This window comes from Echinops telfairi, unplaced genomic scaffold (genome assembly GCF_000313985.2).
Source record: "Echinops telfairi isolate 266 unplaced genomic scaffold, ASM31398v2 ScPeMD7_5868;HRSCAF=6743_0, whole genome shotgun sequence".
NCBI lineage: Eukaryota > Metazoa > Chordata > Mammalia > Afrosoricida > Tenrecidae > Echinops > Echinops telfairi.
In genome coordinates, this window is record NW_022109767.1 from 15,340,040 (window position 1) to 15,361,850 (window position 21,811).

At 37.7% G+C, this 21,811-nt stretch overlaps 1 protein-coding gene across 1 annotated transcript in view; it reads left to right on the top strand.

Moving 5' to 3' along the window:
• The window catches only part of FSTL5 (follistatin like 5), a gene marked incomplete at its 3' end in the record, with an annotated part of 780,165 nt that overhangs the window by 729,980 nt on the left and 28,374 nt on the right, over positions 1-21,811 (top strand). The gene's annotated exons all lie outside the window — the stretch shown is intronic.

Consider the following 21,811-nt stretch of genomic DNA (forward strand, 5'->3'; position numbering starts at 1 on the left):
CATAATTTGGGGGGGTGTCTCATGACAGCCCATGTATGTTCGAGTAGAACTCTGTTCTATAGAATTTTAAACAATTTTTTGGAAATAGATTGCCAGGCATTTCCTCCCAGGCATCTCTGGGTGGACTTGAACTCTCAAACTTTTAGTTAGCAGCAAGTACCTCAACTATTTATTACTACCCAGGGGCAAAATCAGAAACATTTGTGTTCAACTCACTGTAGGAATTCCTTATAACATCTGACATGTAAATGTTGTTCCTGTTATTAAGTATCCTTGAGCCCGTTCCTACTCCCATGGTCCCTGGGTACATACATCAAAACATTGACCCATCCTGCACCAGCCTCACAATCTCACTATATTTGAGCCCTTTCTTGCCACTAATGTGTCAGTCCAACTCATTGAGGTTCTTCCTCTTTCTTCCTGGCCCTTCAGGCTTATCGAACAAATAAATACAGTGTACTGATTGATATCCTTAAGAAGTCTGAGTGGTGCAGGTATTAAGCCATGATTGGCTGTTAACTGTCTGGAATTCACCAGCTTTTGTCTGGGAGAAAGTTCCTGCCAGCCTGCTCCAGTCAAGATGAAACCTACTCGCCATAGGATGCTATACATTTGAATCGAGCCGATGGCAATGGGTTTAATTGACATAAGGTTGAAGTTCATTAAAACTAAGTAGGGTATGAGGAGAATTAAACGCAAATTTTTTACTCATGCTTTTTTTTTTAACTCATGGTTTTATTTACTACTTGAAGAAGCCAACCACTTGACAAAAAATTAGACAAATAGGTTGCCAAATTGTCACTGTGACCAGTCAGACCCTCCCGATATGCTATAGGAAGACTGTGCTGGGACTTACAGAAAATGACAAACTTCACAGATGAAGAAAAAATAGTTCTTATGGCATTGCTGAATACTAAAATCAAGCTATAACTGAGTTAGCCCTCGGCCCCAAATTTTCATTTATGCTCTTCTGGTTTAAGCAATATTGGTTTGGATTCCCCATTATTTACAATTTAAATAATTCAAGAAAAATGTCCCACATATGTAAAACATTCTTATGATCCACTTAGTGTTTTGAGTTAATTCCAGCACCTTTCACAGTTTCTGGTAAACTGTAGCTGTGTTGTTGTTGTTGTTGTTTTCCCTGCGTGTGAGGAATTGTTTGTCATACAGATTCCTAGAGTGGCTATTATTAGCATTCAGTACATTTTTTTTTGAGAAATAATTTACTTAGAAATAGTTATCTGAGTGTCTGTGTCACATGATGGCTAATTCTAAACAAAAATAAGTACAGTAAGACAAGTTATTGTTAGTTATTTCCATACCATCACACGGAGAAATTCTGAAGGAAGAAATATTGGTCCATTTGAATCAGCTCAGGAGTAACACCCCTTTTATATAGTATTCTCGTTTGGACAAGCTTTCTTAGAGTTCTTTAAATTATAGCACTTACAAGTGGTCAATCACCAAGGACTCATTGTGGACATTTAACCCTATGGTTTGAAGCAGTCCACAGTTTCTGTAAATACTAACAAGGATAGAGAAATCAGTAGGATTGTTTCCCAAACAGGAAGGTTTATTTCATGTAAAAGTTGACTGAATGGAAGCATGTTGAGCAAATCTTTGCACCTTGGGGATACCATGATTCTTTCAAGGTTTAGAGAATATTTTTTTCCCACCAGTTATATATCATTAAGAATCTCCTACATTGTTTGTTTGAAATGTATGCCTTTCATGCAATTCTGAAAATACCCTAGAGACCTTTACTCTGTGAAAAATTTTTAACTTCAAAGCTGTGTATATTTGAGTAGATATTTCACTAGATGTCTTAGTTTAAATTCAGTATCAGTCTAGTTTACAGCAATATTGGGTAATAGATAAAGTTTATAAGCAAGTTATAAAAAAACTCTCCATTAATCATTTTTGAAAGGGCATAATCATTTAAATGGGATTTATTAAATTAAAAACAGTGAAAAATAATACTGTCTGCAGTTGACATTGAATATATTTGTTAAATAATTTTTAACGTGAAAGGCTCCTTATTTGTTTATTTTAACTTGACCTTTCCATATTCACACTAGAAAGCAAGCAAATTAAAGTCATAAGAAGATATGGCAAGGGGTAATTGAATTGCCTTGATTTGGAATTAGCTGGACAACAATTAATACCAACAAGAAGCATGAAGCAGGCAAAATCTGAACACTTTCAAAATTAATTATTCAATTAAGCAGGTGACAGTAGTATGTAGTCAAAACAAATGAGTAAGGGATCTCTCCCTGTTATATCTGTTATGTTCCATGCATGTCCCTGGTCGACTACTGGAAACATCAATTTTATAGTGCAATTCATCAGGAACCATGAAGTACAGTATCATTAGCAGTGAAGCCACAATCTTGATGGAGGTATTCATTTCCTGAGGGATGACTTGAGAAGTTGGTAAAAATAAGAAACTCTAAAATAAAAAGAAGTAGTATCTTGCAGGCCCTGAGACAAGTAGGTGTGTTGTACAGAATGACCAAATCAGCAGCGCAGCAAATACTGTCTTGAAACTCAGAATAGCACGAGAAAACCAGGCACAACCCCTTTCGGGAGGAAAACGAGGTTGCGAGAAGCTTTCTTTAGCTGTAGGGGAAAAATAACAAATAAAAACGTCTTCATTGATTTCAGATATGTAATTTCTCCCACTATGTGGATAAGGAAAATTATAAAACAGATAGGTGTTTGTTTTTTTTTTAGTTATTTTTCATAACTATGTTATTTTTCATAACTATGCTCATTTTTTCCCCCAGAGCTCAGTGAGGTTTCCTGGGGGTGGGGGCTCTGGAGGAAGACTTCAGGTGCGGGTGGTGTGAAAACGAGGGAGGATCCCGATGCGGATCTTTATAAGATGGTGACAGTTAAGTTCCAAACCCCTGCAGCAAGTTGAATCATGTTCTCTGGGTTCCTCCACTGGGGTTGGGCTCAGCCCAGCAGGGACTGCAAGGCTTCCTGACCCCTGCATCATAGATGCCTATACTCATTTTAAGAGCCTGTTGTGGACTATTATGACGATATATTTTCCTGATTGAACAAGCAAATATTAGTCTAGCCATCATATTCTTCCAGTGGTTCTGCAATTAGTATTGCAGAAATTGTATTGTTTGGCATGCCCTCTGTTGGGGCATGAAGCTTCTAAAAATGGTCTTTATTCATATTCAGTCACTTTACCATTATGATTTCATCCTTGATTACGTAAAAGATTATCTTTACAACCTGGTACATATGTAATCTAATTTTGAGCGATTAAAATTTAAAGTAGTTCATTTTCAGATGACCCTGTATGTACGTATGGTTATATATATTCACAACTATGTGTTTTGTAAATAATTGGGCTTCTATTCGGAAGAAAAGTCCCTGGCTGTTGCAAAGGATTACCAGCTCAACTAGAGCCAGGAAATTTGGCAGCTTGAGTTCCCCCCCAAAGACACCTGAGAAATAGACTTCTGGAAATCATAACCATTGAAATCCTATGAATCTCTGCTCTCTAAATCACCGCCAACCATCCAGGACAGTACAGAACTGCCTCTTGGGTTTCTGAGACTGTCTCACCTTTCCTCTGTACGGGTTGCTAGTGGTTTCAAAATGCTGATTTTTAAGGTTCACGGCCCAACACAGGATTACTGTGCCACCAGGGCTCCTTGGATGATAGTTGTACTTGGACTCATGTGGGGTCACCAGGAGTTAGAATCGACTAGATGGCAAAAGATTTGATTTGGGGTATTTGGTAGGTCTATGTATGGTAGTTGTCATACACATTGATTACTTGGTGCCTGTGAACCTACAGATTGTGAAATACTTTTTATCTATTGCCAAAAATAACTGATCTTTGTTGAACACTTATTCTGGACAAGCTATGTTTGGGATTTTACGTGTTTTACTTATTATTAAACATAACCACCAGAGCTCAGAGCAGCTGAAAGAGCGTCATCATGTCACAAATGCAGCTATGGCTCGCAGAGCTCAGAATCTTGGGCCTTGGTCAATTAAGTTCGCAGCAGTAGGGAATCTGAGATGCTCATTCTAATGGTTCTCACAGCATGTGGCACAGTTCCTATAGAAATCAACAGTCAGGAAGAACATGTCACACCTAAATTAAAGTTAATGAAAAGTAGATGAATCACTCTACTAATGAAGCAGATTGAGATCTGAGTTAAATTTTAATGTTTTACTATTGTACATTTAGGATTTAACTTAGAAGTTGCCTCATTTCTAGGAAAACTATTTTCTTATTCTAAATGTATGTATATTTGTGAAATGACTTTCTATAGTACATAATATATTGCTTATATTTTAATCTCTCCAATGATTTTGGTAAATTAATCTTAAAATCTGCTGCACAAGTCTTGACATAGCTTATATTTAACATACTCTTTGGTAAGGAATATAATAAGTCATTCAAACCAATAGCTTGATAAATTATCTGAGACACTTTGTATACATGTAAAGTGTTGCTACATAAAAATATGTGTAAACTGCCCTCTATTTGAATCACTGCTAGTCTATTCATTGAGTTTATTCTCAAAGTTTAACATGATTACAATTTTTGGAATATGTATCCTATCATGCTTGACTAAAAAGGATATTGTTATTTTTGTACTTCTCTCTACATATTGAGATTCTGAAGGCAAGGAATTAGAGTTAAACTATTTGCCAGTGCAGTATTGAGCAGACAGTGAGTGTTAAATAGATGCTATTTGAGTGGAATTAATATATATAGTTAATTAAGTATAATGTTTTTAATCCAGAATATAGCTATAAAGATTTGGACGGTAATAAAAGTTATATGACACAGTATTCAGAAAGCAGCCCAGACTGAGTTACTAGCTAAGAAACTGTAAGTTATTTCTTTCCTTTATGTACATTGTTCTAGAAATTTTGTTTTAAAATCTTCAATCCACTCATAAAGGGTTCACTCTTATTTTTCTTTATATGCAAAATTAAAAAAAAATACTATAGTGACCTTGTACTTTACTCCGGAGAGATACAAGAGGAGCTGAGAACACAAGCACCAAAGCTCTTCAATAAGTGAGCTCTGGGAGGTCAGGTACATCCCTTAATCTGGCTGGGTTTATGATTGTCATCTGTAAAATGAAGGGATTGAAGCAGATCATCTTCGAAGTCCATCCAGCTGAAAAGCAAACTCCAAGGTCTTAAGATCGCCTCATAGCAGAGCATCTTGCTCACTGGGCACTTCTTTTCTGCAATGCCTTGGGGTGTTTCATAAGCACTATCAAGCATTAATACTGCTCTGGCAGGAGGCAAGCATTCTTTTGAATAGAAAGGTCATAGGGAATGAATAGCTATGAAATCACACTGCATAGCCATTCAAGAATATATGCTACCTCTAATGCAGCTCCACTCATCACATGACCAGCCACATAGTCACATGCTAATAAACCCAAGGCTCAACCTGTTCTGTTGATATTCTGTGGGAAACGGACACCCCTTGCTTTTGGTGTTTGATATACTTTGAGACATCTAATATATAAATCTATAAAGCTTAAATTTTTAATAAAAATAGTGACGCTTTCTTATCTAAAAGGTGCACTTTTCTGGTTCCTCAATTTCCAAGTTTGGTTGTCTGTCTGTAGAAGAGCCAACAACTTTCTTTCTTTCATTCTTTTTTCATTTAAGCTCAGTTTTGGGATGTCTTTAAAAATTCCAAAATGCATTGTTACTTTCTGGCATAACTCAGTCTCAACACTTAGTGACTGAATATTTACAAAGCGTTACCCACATAATGAGTCCTAGAGAAAAATAAAGGAGAAAAAAATACTGTCTTCATAAAGAAATAAGATACAGATAGAGTCTCATGGGACCTTTGGGTGTCAGAGTAAAGCTGTGCTTCCTAGTTTTCTTAGTGGCTGATTTTCAGAAGTGGATTTCACAATGCACCTCTTGGTGGACTTGAACCACTTACCTTTAGGTTATCCAGTGAACATGCTGGTCATTTGCACCACCCAGGTACTTCAGATTTTTTCTTAATACATATAAAATATGGGAAATGTTTCATGCTCAGTGTCAGTATTTTACTCCCCCTATGGAATAGTCGAGGCGCCCTTGTGGAGGTATGGGATGGGCATTGTGTTCCTAACTTCAAAGTTAGAAATTCAAACTCACCCGCTATGTGAAGGAGAAATATGAGGCTGTTTGCTTCCAATAAGATTTACATTCAGGGAAATTCTAAGGTTTCTACTCTGTTCTATAAAATCAACATGAGCCAAAATCAACTTGATAGCACTGGATTTGGGTTTGACTTTTATGTGATTGGAAGGTACCCAAATGGTGCAAATGGGTTTCAATCTGCTATTAACCTAAAGGCTATGGTTTAAATACACCCTGATACCACAGAGGAATGATCTATCGACTTCCATAAAGAGTACAGCAAAGACAAACCTGCAGAACCAGTCTGCTCTTTAATATTTGGGATCACCACAGGTTGCAATCGACTCTTGACTCAGGACTTTTGGAGTGCCTGGGTTGTACAAGCTGCTAGTTGGATGCTATTAACTGAAAAGTTAGTGGTTCAAATCCACTCCAAACACTTCCAAAGATATGTCTAATCATTTGCTTCTGAAAAATCAAACTTGTTGAAAACAGTTCTTTTGACACGTATGGCTTCCAGGAGTTGGAGTTGATGATTTTTGTTGTAATCTGATAGAACTGTAACAACAGCAAACTCCACTGCCGTTGAGTCTGTGCCCACTCTGAGAGACCCCGCAGGACCTGGCAGAACAGCCCTGGTGAGTTTCTGAGACGATAACCCTTGATGGGCTTAGAAAGGCTCTTCTTTCTCCTAGTAGTACTTGCTTTTCCATTGGCTGAGGAATCTTCCATTGTCTTGGATTCAGCTCCTGCTGTGTTCATGGAGCAATGCAGCAGTCTCAGGAAGACGGCATGTTCAGCCTGGCCTCCACCTGTTCGAGTATCCCCGTCTCCATAATGTCTTTGTCTTGGTGGTTCCAAGCTACCAGTGGATTAAAATGTAAGAGAATTTTCACAATTTAAGAAAAGCTCACATAAAACCTGCACATACATTAAGCCAACAGAAGCAATTTAAAAGATCATTCACATTATGAAGACTCATTTAAATGTCTTTAGATAGCTAACATTCTGAGATAAAGCATACTATATTTTACTAGAAATTATTCTTCACGCGATTTTCAGAGAAAAAAGTGTTTTTCTGGAAGTAGATAAAGAAAGCTATATTACAATATTTGAAAAATTAATATTCCATACTGAATTCAGTGCTAAGGGAAGGTGGTTTTTTTTATTTATCTATTCTTTACTACATAAGTCATGAACTTGGGGAGAGCTTTACATAGGAGCAAATTAGTGATTACCCCATATGCCTTTGAAATCTCTTTCATGTAAAGAAATAGAGATTTCAGCTTCATCAATTTTTAAATACGAAGGAAAGTACTTGACAAACTGTAGTGAAAAAGTTATAGTCTCTAATTATTAATTCACAGATCGGCTGTTCAAGCAAAATTGTTTCTAAATTTATAGCAAACTAAAAGGAGCATAAACATTATTTCTTCCTTGTGGCTTCCATAAACAGCTTGAATAGGTACGTGGTGATAGATGTAATAATATGAATGCATTTCCACATAGATAAATGAAGATATGATATGATGGCAATATGTTATAGTGTGTCCTTAATTCAAATACAACTAAAAATACAAAACAAAATACAACTGTTTTAAGGCAAGACTATGACTTCTTTCAAGATTCATATTTTCCAAGGAAGAAATGTGTTGCATGTGGCATGATTTATTTCAGAGAAATAAAAACAAACTCCCTAGGGCGCTTTAGAGAGCAGCATTTAGGCATCCTGCAGGGAAGTTCAAATCACTTTTTCTTTCTTTCTTTCTTTCTTTCTTTCTTTCTTTCTTTCTTTCTTTCTTTCTTTCTTTCTTTCTTTCTTTCTTTCTTTCTTTCTACTGCATAGTCAGCTAGAAGAAATCAAGGACAAGAAATATAGGCAGGCCTAAGACCATCCTAGTGCAGCATTTAATATACTTGACTGATAATCTGAAAGTTCAAAGTTAAAGTGTACTCATAAGTGCCTCTGAAGAAGGCCTGGTGATATATGTGTTAGACGGGGCTCACCAGGACATTTGTGTGTGTGTGTGTGTGTGTGTGTTTGTATAATTTATACAGTGAGAAGGAATATAACAGCTAATCCACACAGCAATACAGAGGGTTCAGTTCAGTTGACTGAGGAACAGTTAACATACCGATAGTCCTTCAACTCATGTGGGTCCAAGGTCAAGGAAGCAGAGCTTGGTTAAGGACATCAGAGTCTGTCCGCAGGCAGCAAACAGCAGAGTGGCTCACCAATAGTCGGTACCTCGGGAGCTTAGCACAGCAGGCCTGAATGAGATATCAAATGTAAGCAATGCAAGGTGACAGGATCCACCAGCCTTAAACTCAAGTGATGTGCACACCAGCAGCATGGTGAAGTAGATCTCAAAGGAACCTCAAGCTCTAGCAACCTGATCCATGGGTTGACTTGACCCACTGCTAGTAAGTGTAACTCACAAGTTGAGCCTGATAACTAGCTTCATCTTCCTGCTGACAAGCCACATGGAGCTACGCTGATGGAGCAAGAGCCCTGGAGCTGGAGGAGCCATGGAGACCCATGCCATCTGAGATGCTTCCAACACCACTGGACTCACAAGACTTTCCACCCTCTGGCCTGTGATCTTCTTGCATTCAGCATTATTGCATGTCTGTGTGGCTCTAAGATGAAGTTATGGACTACTGTCGACATATAGGGTAATATTGGACTTATAGACTTGATCTGGACTGGTTTGGGATGCTTTTTCAAGGTACAATTGCTCTTTGATATAAAGTTCTCTCTTACACACATATGAGTCTCCTTGGATTTGTTTCTCTAGTCTACCCACACTAACATATTTTAGAACCAGGAATGGGTACTAGAGAAACCAATCATGAAGATGGACAGTGGATGCTTGTTTGACCCCTGCCTCAGGGTAGTTTTTCTTCTCTGGCTAGCCAGAGGTCAGATATGTCCATGCAGTTTACTGGGTTGTTTTCTGGAAAGAATATGGGAAGTTAAAGTTTTGATTATTTTGTTTGACTGTTGTGTTTGTTATTCCTGTTTGCAATGGTGAAAAATATTGTGATAAATGTGAATCTTGAGCTCAGGTGGCAAAATTGCCTCTTGAATTTCTCAGAGACCAGGCGGTTTAGTTTAGTGTAAGCGGCTAATGGAAGGTCAAAATGACTGACAGAAAGCTTGATTCAGCCAGAGGCCTAAGGCTATATTTTGTATCAATTGGGATAATTTAGATAAGGATTAAGATAAGACAGATAAGGATTGAACTTGACTGTTTTATGAATTGAGTTTAGGATCTGGCTATACTGGATTCATACTGTTTCATTATGCCTATTATTATTGATACAATGGTTGATTGTAAGACTTTGTAAGACTACTTTCCTCCAGCCATTAAATTGGAATTTAAATGGGTTAGGACATGCCTACACAGAAGGCTCTGAAAGGATAAGCCCACCCAGTGTCTTGAGTGCTCAGGGCATTTGAAGGTGAAGAGATTGCCTCCAAGTCTGTTGACAGATTAAAGGAAAAAGGAACTCTTGGCTTTTTGAATTCTGAACTAGTGGTTTGTGCCTGAGGTTGGAAAAATTGGGAACATGGAAGGAACTGTCTGGTCTAGGACTGAATTGTTAAAGAGAGCATGTGGGCAAGCTGAAATGCTTGCTAGGTGACCATGTGGATCCACTTGTTGAGTGGTGTTGAGAGAAATGCAGCAATAGAGATGGGTTGGGTTTGGCCACCGACACCCATAGACCTGGTTCCCAGGGACTAGATGAGAAGACAAGAGCGGGTTGACTGGTCTGACGTTCATGACCTAGCCCAATAGGGTTAGGGTTGTTGAGAATTTGTGATGGGGCCCATGGGCTAAAGACAAGGCAGCTAATGGGCACCCTAGTAAGACTAAGTGAGGTGCCCACATGAGTTGACCAGAACCCAAGCAGATGAAGAAAATATTTTTGAGCCTGTGAACTGGTGCATATTGCTGCTGACTTTATGGACAGCCTGTCCCGCTTTGATTTTGCTAATGGATGCGGACTTCACAAGGTTCCAATCAGAATGAAGATTCTTCACATCAAAGAATATGATAGTCTCCTCAGAACACTGGGTTGATGTAAGTGGGCAGTATAGAAGTTGGATCCCACAAATTGGGAGGATAAAGGCATGAAGTGGCTGGTGCTGGAATATATTCATAGGATTATAGGATTAAGGTATAGCTATTAACCTAAGTATAGAATGTTTTGCTTTGTTTACAAATAGAATGTTACGTTTCAAGGACGGTGGCACATGTTGAATTTTATGCAGTTTAGTTTTATCCTGTTAGGTACAGACATGATTTTATGATTGTTTTGTTAAAAATTACGCATGGCTAACGAGTTGTGTAAGAGTGCCAAGTTAACAAGAGGTGGTCTGTGGCAGTTACAAAATTTTCAACTTGCGAAGGGGTGGAGTCTAGCCTGTCAATCAGGGCATAGCCAATGAAGCCTCTGTGTGGGCATGGCCCTCTCCAGAGGACTCTGGGAACTCTTGTCTTCCTCCCTGGGGCAGGACACAGATACTATCTGCTTCATTTCCTTGCTGACAAGCCACATGGAGCTATGCTGATGGAGCAAGAGCCCTGGAGCTGGAGGTGCCACGTGGAGACCCAAGCTATCTAAGATGCTTCCACTGCCACTGAATCCACACAATACTTTCCACCTTCTGGCCTGTGATCATCCTGCATTCAGCATCATTTCATGTCTGTGTAAGTCTAAAGAGGAATTTATGGACTACTATTGACATATAGGGTAATATTGGACTTATAGACTTGATCTGGACTGGTTTGGGATGTTTTTTCAAGGTACAATTGCTCTTTGATTTAAAGTTCTCTCTTACACACATATGAGTCTCCCTGGATTTGTTTCTCTAATCTACCTGGACTAGCACATCTTCCAGTCAAACTTTGACCTGATCTCACATGTTCCTATTGGCCAGGTTGGCACAATAAACTTAACTTATCACAATACATTTGAAAAAATTAGTCAAGAATCCCCATTTTACATAGTTCTCCTCTGACATACTTGGTTTGAGCATTGGTCAGATCATGGGCAACTGTTAGTCTGTAGCCCAGAGGTTCAGCTTCTTTCAGCTAAGTTAGATCTTTTAGACTTTTGTTTTACCGCTTTTTTATCTACCTTCACTTTTTCACAGTTAATTTCAAACCTGTCTACATTCAGTGATAGAATTATCAAATTTAAATAAAAGTATCCCAAGGTCTTAGAGACATTCTTATTAGTTTAGAAAGAAGCACCAAGTTTTCCTGTGCAGAATTCTCAAAAACCTCATTAGAAGAGCATTAGTATTAGTAGTAGATTCTGTTTATTACTTTGTGAAAGGCAATCATTGAATAATACTTTATATATAATATGATAACATTTTTTATTTTCTTTCAAAACAAGAATGCATAGAAATGGAAATTATAAACTATGAACTAAAATATGGCAACATAGTCCCTAATTAAATTAGAGTTCAGGATTACAGTGTCAAGGAATAGAGAGTAATTGGATGTACAAGAGGAGCCCTAGTGGTTACACTTTAGTCTGCTAATTCCAAGGTCAGCAGTTCAGAAACACCAGCCACTCTGCAAGTAGAAGTGGACACTTTTTGCTCCAGTACAGACTTGAAAACTCACAGGGGCTCGTCAACAGTGCCCTAGAAGCTGTGAATCAAAATTTCCTAGATGTCACTGAAGGGTTTGGATTTTGTTTTGGGACAAGTATAAGTATAGAGGAGCCCTGTTGGGATAGTGGTTACCTTATGCCTTGGGCTTCTAACCACAAGGCCAGCAATTCAACACCATCAGCTGTTACATGGGAGAAGATGTGGCAGTCTACTCCCACTAAGAGTTGTAGTCTGAGAAACCCACAGGGGCAGTTTTCTCTGTCCTATAGGGTCAGTGTGAGTTGCCATTGACTCAATGGCAGTGAATTGTTTCTTATCAGTATACAGTAGTCAACAAAAATCTCATAAGCTAATTTTATCCCCCTGAAATATTAAAGAGTGAAGTAGATATTAGAATGGAAACCTATTACAAGGAGAATTATCCTTCTAGGGTAAGTCAATTCTGACTCAAAGCGAGCCCAGATAGGGTTCAAGATGCTGTAAATCGTTACCAGAGCAGATAGTCTTATTTTATTCCCTGGGAGCAACTGGTGTGTTCATGCTGCCAACCTTACATTGTGTAACATGATGTTTAATACAATCAAGCCTAGGCCTCTTTATGAGAACTATAGTAGCATGTGGTTTTGGGGGGCGGGGCAGGAGGTGGTTTGGAGACGCCCTGTGGTACAGTGGTTAGGGTACTTAGCTGCTAACCAAAAGGTCCGTAGTTAAAATTAGCAAGCTGTTCCTCAAGAGCCATGTGATGCTCTGTTTCTGTAAAAATTACAGACTAGGAAGCCAAAAGGAGCCGAGTCCTTCTCTGCCCCACAGGGTTGCTATGATTAGGAATGTCAATAAATTTGGATTTGGTTGGGCTTTTGTCTGTAAAATGATTCTATTGATTGGAAATAAAAGTAAGAGACACAGCAAGCCAAGATCTGACAAAATACTTATTAGGGAGAGACAATACTTCACTCAGTGTCACTAAATAAAAGTGACCTCGGCGGGTTTGAGGAGTGGCCTGGCACTAAGCCCCAAGGGATATGAGGTGTGTTTGGCGAGGTAGGGGAATTGCGTTCTTTGTGTGTATGTCGTTCTTGCTGTGTTCCAGAAACGTGATGAGACCTACTGTTCTTGAAAAAAAGTTTTCATTGTTGGTTATGAACTTGACATTTTGAAAGAGCAGGAGTGGAAATAATGTGTTGTTGTTGTTTAAAGCCATTGAGTTGATTCCAACCCATATCAAACCCATGAACCACAGAACCAAATCCTATGGACAGCACTGAGAAGAATGAGAATTCCAGAATATTGTGCTCCTATGGAAAGTGTACATGGCCTCAGAGACAGTCTTTTGACAGAACAAGGGGTTATACGTATTTAAAATGTGGACAGGTGTATGTAAGGGCTGTATGTTTTCACTATACTTATTCCATCTGTGTGCTGAGCAAAGAATCTGCGACCCTGGACTACTTGCCGAAGAAAGCAAGAGTCAAGATTGGAGAAAAACTCACTAACAACCTAGAAAGCAGATAACCTGATTGGCTAGAGAAAAGAGGACTTGAAGTGCCCACTGATGAAGACCACAGTCCACAGTTTTCCATATGGATTGCAACTCAATATACAGTAAACACAATTGAACCAACAAGCATTCTTATAAAATAAGGAAATTTTAAGTTGCTAGGATTTCATTATATTGAAGCCGCAATCAATACTCATGGAGGAAGCGTGAGAAAAAAAAAAAGATATACTATATTGAGCAACTCTTCCACAAAAAGTTGTCTATAGTGTTGAAGAACAGCAGTGTTATTTCGTGAGGAGGAGTTATTCCCTAGTCATATTTCAAGTGCCTTCCTACCTGAGGGGCTCCTCTTCCCTAACTGAGGGGCTATATCAGACAATGTTCTGATTTTCATAAGGTTTGCAGAAGATTCTGAACTGCATAATATTTCAGAAGTAGTTTGCCTGTTTTTCTTTCTAACCTGTCTGTTTCTAGAAACTCTGCCAAAATCTGTTTTCCTAGTTTACCCAGACTAACACAGTGACTGGGGAAATGGTGTGGAGTTCATGTCTGTTCTCCTCTGACCGTACAAGACGGACGGAGAATTCAATCCCTATTGCCCAAAGCGGGTTCCTGTGAGGCAGAGATCAGGCATGCCATGCCTTTAACTAGTCTGGTATTGATCTCCCCCCACCATGGCACTCTGCTTCGCTGCTGGGTTTGATAGTACATTGCAATGGCAGAACACAACTCAAATACATGTGATTATTAGGTTTATTAGGGAAGTTATTATGCTACTATAATGTCTCAATTAATCTTCTCTATCTTAATTCTCTAGTTTCTAATATCCAGTGCAGTACTATACAGAACTCACACAAAAATCTTGATTAAAGGATTTATTAAGTCAACAAGCTGTGATGCCACTAAGCAATGCAAAGGGTAGAGTTGTTTATCAAGACGGGTCGGTCACTAAGTTCCTTCAGGTCTGCTAATAAATGCCAAAAGGGCATGCCACCATCTCTATAAGCCTAATCTCAAAGGCGTTCAGCTCAAGCTCCATGATTTAAGTGCCCAGAGGTGTCTCACTCCAGTGAGTTACACTCCAAAGGGACTCGGCTCCACTTCTGTGGGTCAGCCATCCCAACTTCCCCAATTAGGTGACCAGAGGCACCCCCTTCACTTAGCTTGGCATGCTCTGTGCATTGGGAAGTCCACCACCCTGCTCAGTGTTCGGGGTATTGGTTCTGCCAGTGCTCCTTTGACGTCACAGCTGTTTCTGTATCCAGGAGGTTCACTGTGCAGGAATCTCAGGTCCGGAAGATTCAGTCCACACCTGGCTCTTGCTGGTAATGAGATCCCTCCTCCTGCTTCTCAGAGGACTTATTTCATACACTGTAGTATGGCCCTCTTGTGAATCCTGTTCAAAATCACTCACAGATGAATCATTAGTGTCTTGCCCCTCCTTCTTCCCGGACCCCTGGTGGGAGTTAGAGACTTTGGCTAGAGGCACACTGAATCATTCACTGTCCCTGCAGTTATACATCAGAAAGAAAAATGTTTCTTATCCCCGGCATTTCTCGTGCATGCTGGTAGGCATGTCTTTTCTGTCTGCTTCTTGACCTCTCAGCCATGTGGCCCCCATGCATCACCTCTGCCCTGTAGGACAGGCATTATAAAGCTTCTTTACTGCTCTCAGTGTTGAAAGGAACTGAACTTTACTACTCATTCCATGTTCCAGAAAAGCTACTGCTCTGCGCTGGAGGTCGCTGCCTCAGCAAATGGTCTTGCTCTGCAAGGGATCTCAGATATGACCTCTTGGCTTGATGGCCATGGAATTCTTCTCTTCTAATTAGGAGATGGCTTACTTTATCCAGGGACATGGCAAGATAGACCAGTCTCCCCATATACTCTATTGCATGCTCCTGTTCACTCATTTGATGGATGTTACAAAAACTACGTATAGCACCACCCCATGACGGTGCCTCTGTTGGTATCTGAAATACCAGAGGCAACAGTTTCATCATCACAGCAATTTCCCAATCACAACAGTATGACAACAGACAGCTCCATGATGGTGCAACATAGCAGATAGATAAAATAATAAGCTGCAACAGACTAACTAAGAAACTCACTGCCATTGATTCAATTCTATAGCAACCCGATGGTTTCCTGCGACTGTAACTCGTTACCAGAGTAGAAAAACTAGTCTTTCTCTCACTGACCTGCTGGTGGTTTTGAACTGTTCAACTTGATGTTAGCAGGCCAACAAATAGCCACTATGTTACCAGGAATCCTTGAAACAGACAGTAGAAACAGAAAAACTTTTCAGAAATAAGTTATGATCAATTAAAAGTTGTTAATAAAAATATTTCTTAAAGTTTAATGAAAGTTCACTGGCTTTGTCAATTCTGATTACTAAACTGTTGTATATTCTGTTTACCCATGACCAGAAAAAAAGAGGTATCCGTAGTTTCTTCACCATCTGTAAATATTATTTTTTTTCCTTAAAAAAGGAATAATTATGTATTGCACTAGATCATTGTACTTTAGGAAAAATAACTCACTATTACATATTTCAATGCTGACAGATTGACATCCAAAAACTCATCAGGAAATAAAGAGGAATATAAAACTTAATGTTAACATGGTTTCATACTTGATTGTGCTAAACAGAACTACGTCTCCATATGGCATTTTAAAAGTGTCTGGGGGCTTAGTTTTCTGAATAAAGATATGATCTATGTACAGTATTCAGCAAGCATCAACACATTTCAATTAAAGTACAACAGTCAAACAAATTACCAGGTGCTAGTTTGAAAAGTTATATATGTATGTACTTTAATATAACGTCTATCTTTTGAGTAGCTTGGTTCAAACATAAATTACACACAAACATACTGCTGATTGACTAATGGATTCGCACCACTATCTTGTGGTTATCAACCCAATACCTAGCTTATAGCACCACGGGGGCTTTATAATAGAATAACTAACAGTTCTTTAAGTTTATAAATCTGCCTCAAGTTTATTTTTATCATTTTTTAAAAAAAGTGTGATTTTTTTTAAATTACAGAAAATATACTGCCGAAGAAGCTGAAAATAAGATAATTTGGTAGAAAGAATTTAGCAATAAAGTTGATTTTGATTTTAATCAGTGATTATTACTTTTTCTGGGAAGTTGTAATGACACATTTCATTATTCAGAATAGGAAATAGATTTCTAAGAAGAACTATATTACTTGCTTAAGATTTCACAGTAGCCAGCATAAATGAGACTTAATTTATAATCCTCAAAGCTCTTTAAAAATAGATGCCAGGGATATGAGTTTGTAACACAATGAAGGATAGTCATTTGAGATCCAAGCCTTTTCCTCAAAGAATGAATGCATACTGGTTCCCACAATTATCCAAAGCAAAAGTCATACATACTTAGAAGCACATTCAGAAAGAAATAGAACACTAAGTGGTATTGTTTCCAAAATAGGCTTAATGTCTAATATTTTCGAATGTTGCACAATAAGCCTCAGCTATCTAAATCCTTTAAATTATCAGCCTAGTGAGTAAAGCAATTTAGCCTTTTATAGTTCAGTTAATTATTGATAAGGAGATTATCATATACACCAAAAGTTTTATGGTAAACCTTATATATATCATAATTTAAATAAGTTTCAAAATTGTTTCTTTGTTGCCACTGTTGTGTTATCAGTGAATCATGTACATGTCTGTGTGTCTCTTTCATTTCCTTATCTGTCAGGCAATGAGATAACTGTTCAGTAACTTTCAAATAGCTGTTCTTTTGTGTTTGCATTATCTGCTAATTTACTGATAAAATTCTTACTGATAAAAATCTGTGATTGGGTTCAAAGAAAGAGTCAATCAAGTACTTGGGAAAACAATGCAGAACAATTTAAAATGTATCACATTAGTCCTGGTATGTATTTTTAAAGTGTGGTTCAAAGGACTTGTCATTTTAATGAAACAAAACCAAATGTCAATGCAATATTATAAATGTCTCCATGCTACCACAGCTCTTTTGTAATAATATTATAGCAATTATCACAACTATTTTGCCCTTTGTAATATTTTCAAAATGTAGAACAGTTCTTATAACCAGTTCGTTCTCATGCTCCCATTGAACAAACAGAAATAAAACATAAAATTCCATTATTTGGGTAAACTTAAAACATAAGGGTTAGACACACATCAATTTTTCTATTTCTATTTTCTTTCACAAGAAAGAAATGATGTAGTAGCATCATTTTAAAGCCAATTAAAAAGCAGTCACCTGGGAAAGACTACTAAACTTAGCATGATTAAGTCTTCAAGCAGAATTGATTATCTGGTTATACAAATTCCACTACTTTCATTTTGTTTATCTTCAATTCGGTGTCATGTGAACTTTATTCAATCTATGAGGTAAATGCGCCTTTAAAATAACCTTCAAAACATTTAACTTTAAATTCTTACATGTATTTATTAAATTGTCTACTTAATAATTTAGTTATAAATTAAAACATGATTGTCTTGCAGATGGAGAGTCCCCAAATAGAGTTAACACTGAGCGTGAGGCAAAGGTGGCATCTGTGTGTGGACGTTTTGAACAATACTTCACACTCGGTTGCATTTCAAAGCAAATGTTCAAAGACAGGCTAGTTTAGAGAAACGTATATAGGAATGGCTGATTAACATAATGGGAAAGAAGGCCTGGGATATAGTGGTGACAAGTTGGGCTGCCAGCAAGATCAGCAGTTAGAAACACCACCCTCTGCTCGGGAGGAGGGTGAGAGAGTCTGTACCAGTGAAGCCATGAGTCAGAATCCATTCCATGGCACTGAGCTTCAGCACGATGGAATTAAATGATACCTTCAAAGGATAGAGCATTCCTCATTTCAATTTTTTTCTTTTGATTAAATTGTTTCCCGATGTACGCTTCTGTTTACTGAAATCACAAGTAAATGAAAGTTTGTCTTGAAGCATAGAGTAGCAGGGGTAAGTCCTCATGCCACTGGAATGTGGGCGCATCTGCATGTGGGTGTGCCCACCTGGAGACAGAGAGAGGACCATCGGAAGTATGTGCTTTCTGATGGTCTTAGGCGACACCTGTGAAAGGGTCGTTCATCCCCAAAGTGGTCACGACCCACAGGTTGAGAATCGCTGGACTATATGTTGTTTATACATATAAATGGATTCTTATTAATTGCTTATGCAAGCTTAAGTAATGGCCATGCTATAATGAGTACTAGTTGAGCTTTTATGTTATATCTTATAATACATTTTTTATTACAAAAGTATGCCAAGCTAATTAGAGGAAAAAATTAAAACTTTAAAACAAAAGAAAGGAAACACCAGAATCTTAATTCTGTCTCCAAACATGGCCATGATTACCATTTGAGAAGCTATCCCTTTAGTCCATGAATCCTCGTTATTTAATTTTTATAAGCTTCATAATACAATTCATTTAATTTTGAATCATGTTATTTTCATTTAACTTTATTAAGGTTAATTAATGTAAAAAAATTAGACGGGCCTGTATTCCATTGCATTAAAGGGTTCCGCCATTGTTTCCAGTAATGGTCACTTGTATCTAGTTTTGCACTTCCTTACAAATTGCCACTAACTATGGATAGGGTTTTGATTTGTGGCATCGGCTCAATGGCAATTATTTTGGAGTTTGTGCACAGTAATATTATAAATAAATTTGTGCATAGAGCTTTGTCTATACTTATTATCATTCTCCAGTATACTACCTCAAGAAGTGAATTACTACTACAAAGGGCAGAAATATGTGAAAGACCATTTATGCTATTTGTCAATTATTTTCACATGCAAGTTACATTGCCATTAGCAATACAGGAAGGTGCAGCTAGCATTGAATGCTCTTTAATAATATTTTTCCTATTTTTTTAGGTTGAAGACAGTATCTTATTACTCCTATTAAGTTGAAAATAAAGTTGTAGAATATTTATTTTAATTACATATATTGATGCATATTTGTAATATTTAAGCCATGCAGAAGTATAGATAAAAATAAGTGTCTACTTTTTACAAACTTAATAACAGTTTTCTATTTAGAAGAATAGAACACATGACTTAGTATTCTTTTAAATCATTTATTGAAGTAATTTTTATATATGCATTAAAATATATAGTAATTATCTTTATCTGGTATGTAACTCTTTCCAAAAAATGAAGTTTTGGGAGTTCTTTCTATGTCTGAATTAATACACTATTGTTTGTATAGGGGTAGCATGGAAATTCATTTGGTGGATAATTTTAGTTTATTTAAGCATCCCTCAGCAGTTTGACATTTAGATGATTTCTGTATTTCCATGTTGCATTCTTTTTGTGGTTACATTGTGTATTTGTTGAAAGAAATTACTGAAAGACATAATTAATTTATTAAGCAGGTTCTTTTGATTTTAAGATATAATGCTATTTTTTTTCCAAAACAACTAAAGCTTCCAACAACAGTATATGAGATAACTCATTCATTCTCACTAATTACCAACTTTACATATTTATGCACTTTATTATTGTTTCCAATTTGGTTGTTGAAAATAATTTAAAATACAAAAAATTGGTATTTGTTTTCATCAGGTTGAGAGTACATGTGATTGGTAGATTATACATTTCTGAATTTTTTATCCATAATTACCCAGTAATCATTATATTGGCTATATTTTTGCATTGACACATTCATGAGACCCTCTTTGCATGACGTAATGCAAGGAAATGCAAAACCCTAAAGTTGATCTTGAATAAGCCCTTATTCTGAGAATTTCTTTGTAACTGGTTTCCTAAGGAGGGTGATATATTCTTAAGAAAGAACAACTCTCAGGAAGCAAGAAAACCTGATTCTCTAACGTTACCTACCAAGTAACTTTCTCAGGGCCGACCGTGATAGACCTGGCAGAATACACTCTCAATGCAGGAGGACTTTTGCTTCCAAATGGAATGTTCTATTTTTGAGCATTCTGTTGCATCACCTTTCTTTCGAATGTGCACAGATATGGATCTCTTCCAATCAATTTGCAATGTAGCTACCTTCCAGTGATATCTGCTTACATTTCAAAATAATGTCTGAGATAATTCCATGTAAACTACCTGTTGATTCCATCAACTGAAATAAGTTGATCTTATATCTTGACACTCTTCCATATTCCTCTATCACTGTCAGTTCTCCTATTGTGGAACTTTTAGGGTTTTCAATGTATACAGTTATGTTGTCTGCAAATAGCAGTAGTGTCACCTCTTCCAGCTGGATACCTTTAATATTCTTCTGCTGTCTTATGTTGTTAGCTAGTGCCTCCAGTATGATGTTGAATAGAAGTGGGAACAAGAAGGGGCATCCTTGTCTGGCCCCCTTTTCCAGTGGAATGGTTTTAGTCTTTCTCCATTGATTATTATGTTGGCTGCTAGGTTTTCATAAATAGTTTGTATTAACATGAGGAATTTTCCTTCCAATCCTATCTTCTTGAGTGTCTTAATTAGGAATGGGTGTTAGATGTTGTCAAATGCTTTTTCTGTGTCTGTTTACATTATCATGTGATTCTTATCCTTTTTTCTTATTAATGTGATGAATAATATTTATGGATTTTTGGATGTTGAACCATCCCTGTATCCCTTGATTGAAAGCCACCTGATCATGATGGATGATATGTTTTATTGGTCAATATTTTGTTAAGCATTTTTGCATCCATGTTCATTAGTGATATCAGTCTGTAGTTTGCTATTTCTGTGTGATCCTCGCCCTGTTTGGGAATCAAATGTTACTGACTTTGTAGAATGAGCGTGATAGGTAGGTTTGTTGTGTCAACATGGCCAATGGACACATGTGAGATTAGTTGAAGGGTGGATAGATAAATGGCTTGGCAAAACTTGCCTCTTTCTTTCTTGCTCTTTGATCATTGGACCAGTGTGCGGCTGCCTTGCTTGTTCTGTGCCTCCATTTGCAAGCTACACTACCTGTGGGGCACCTAACCCGTGGACTGTGTCGCTGTAACTTGGGGTTCCTTCAAGACTTGCTTCCCCACACTACTGGAATGGCCCGCAAGACTTCCAGTGTACTAGCTGTCTCATGGAAGTGAGTTGCACTGAGCCATTTGTACTGCTTTATGGATTAATTAACTTTGTTTCTTATGTTATCTATCTATCTAAATATATATAAAATTATTAGTGTCCTGGTTTTGTTTCTCTAGAGAACCCTGTCTAACACATTTGGTACCAGGAGTGCTTCTAGAGAAATAAAATCATAAATATGGGCTGCTTAAATTGGCTTTGCAGCCTGAATAGTCTTAACCACACTAATAATGCTATTTCTATACCTAAAGGTGTGGATAAGTCTGCCACTCTTACTAATCCATGGTGTGAAATAGCAAAGCTAATATCTACAGTAGCACCACCAATAGATGAGATGCTGGTTAAAGGAGATGCTCTGGGTGATAGTATGTTTGATATTTTCCAGCAGTTTTGTCAGGATGGCAACTATAGGGAAACTGGTTGGCTGGTCCTCCTTACAATGGAAAGTGTGATTAAGGAGAGGGATGGTCTCAGGG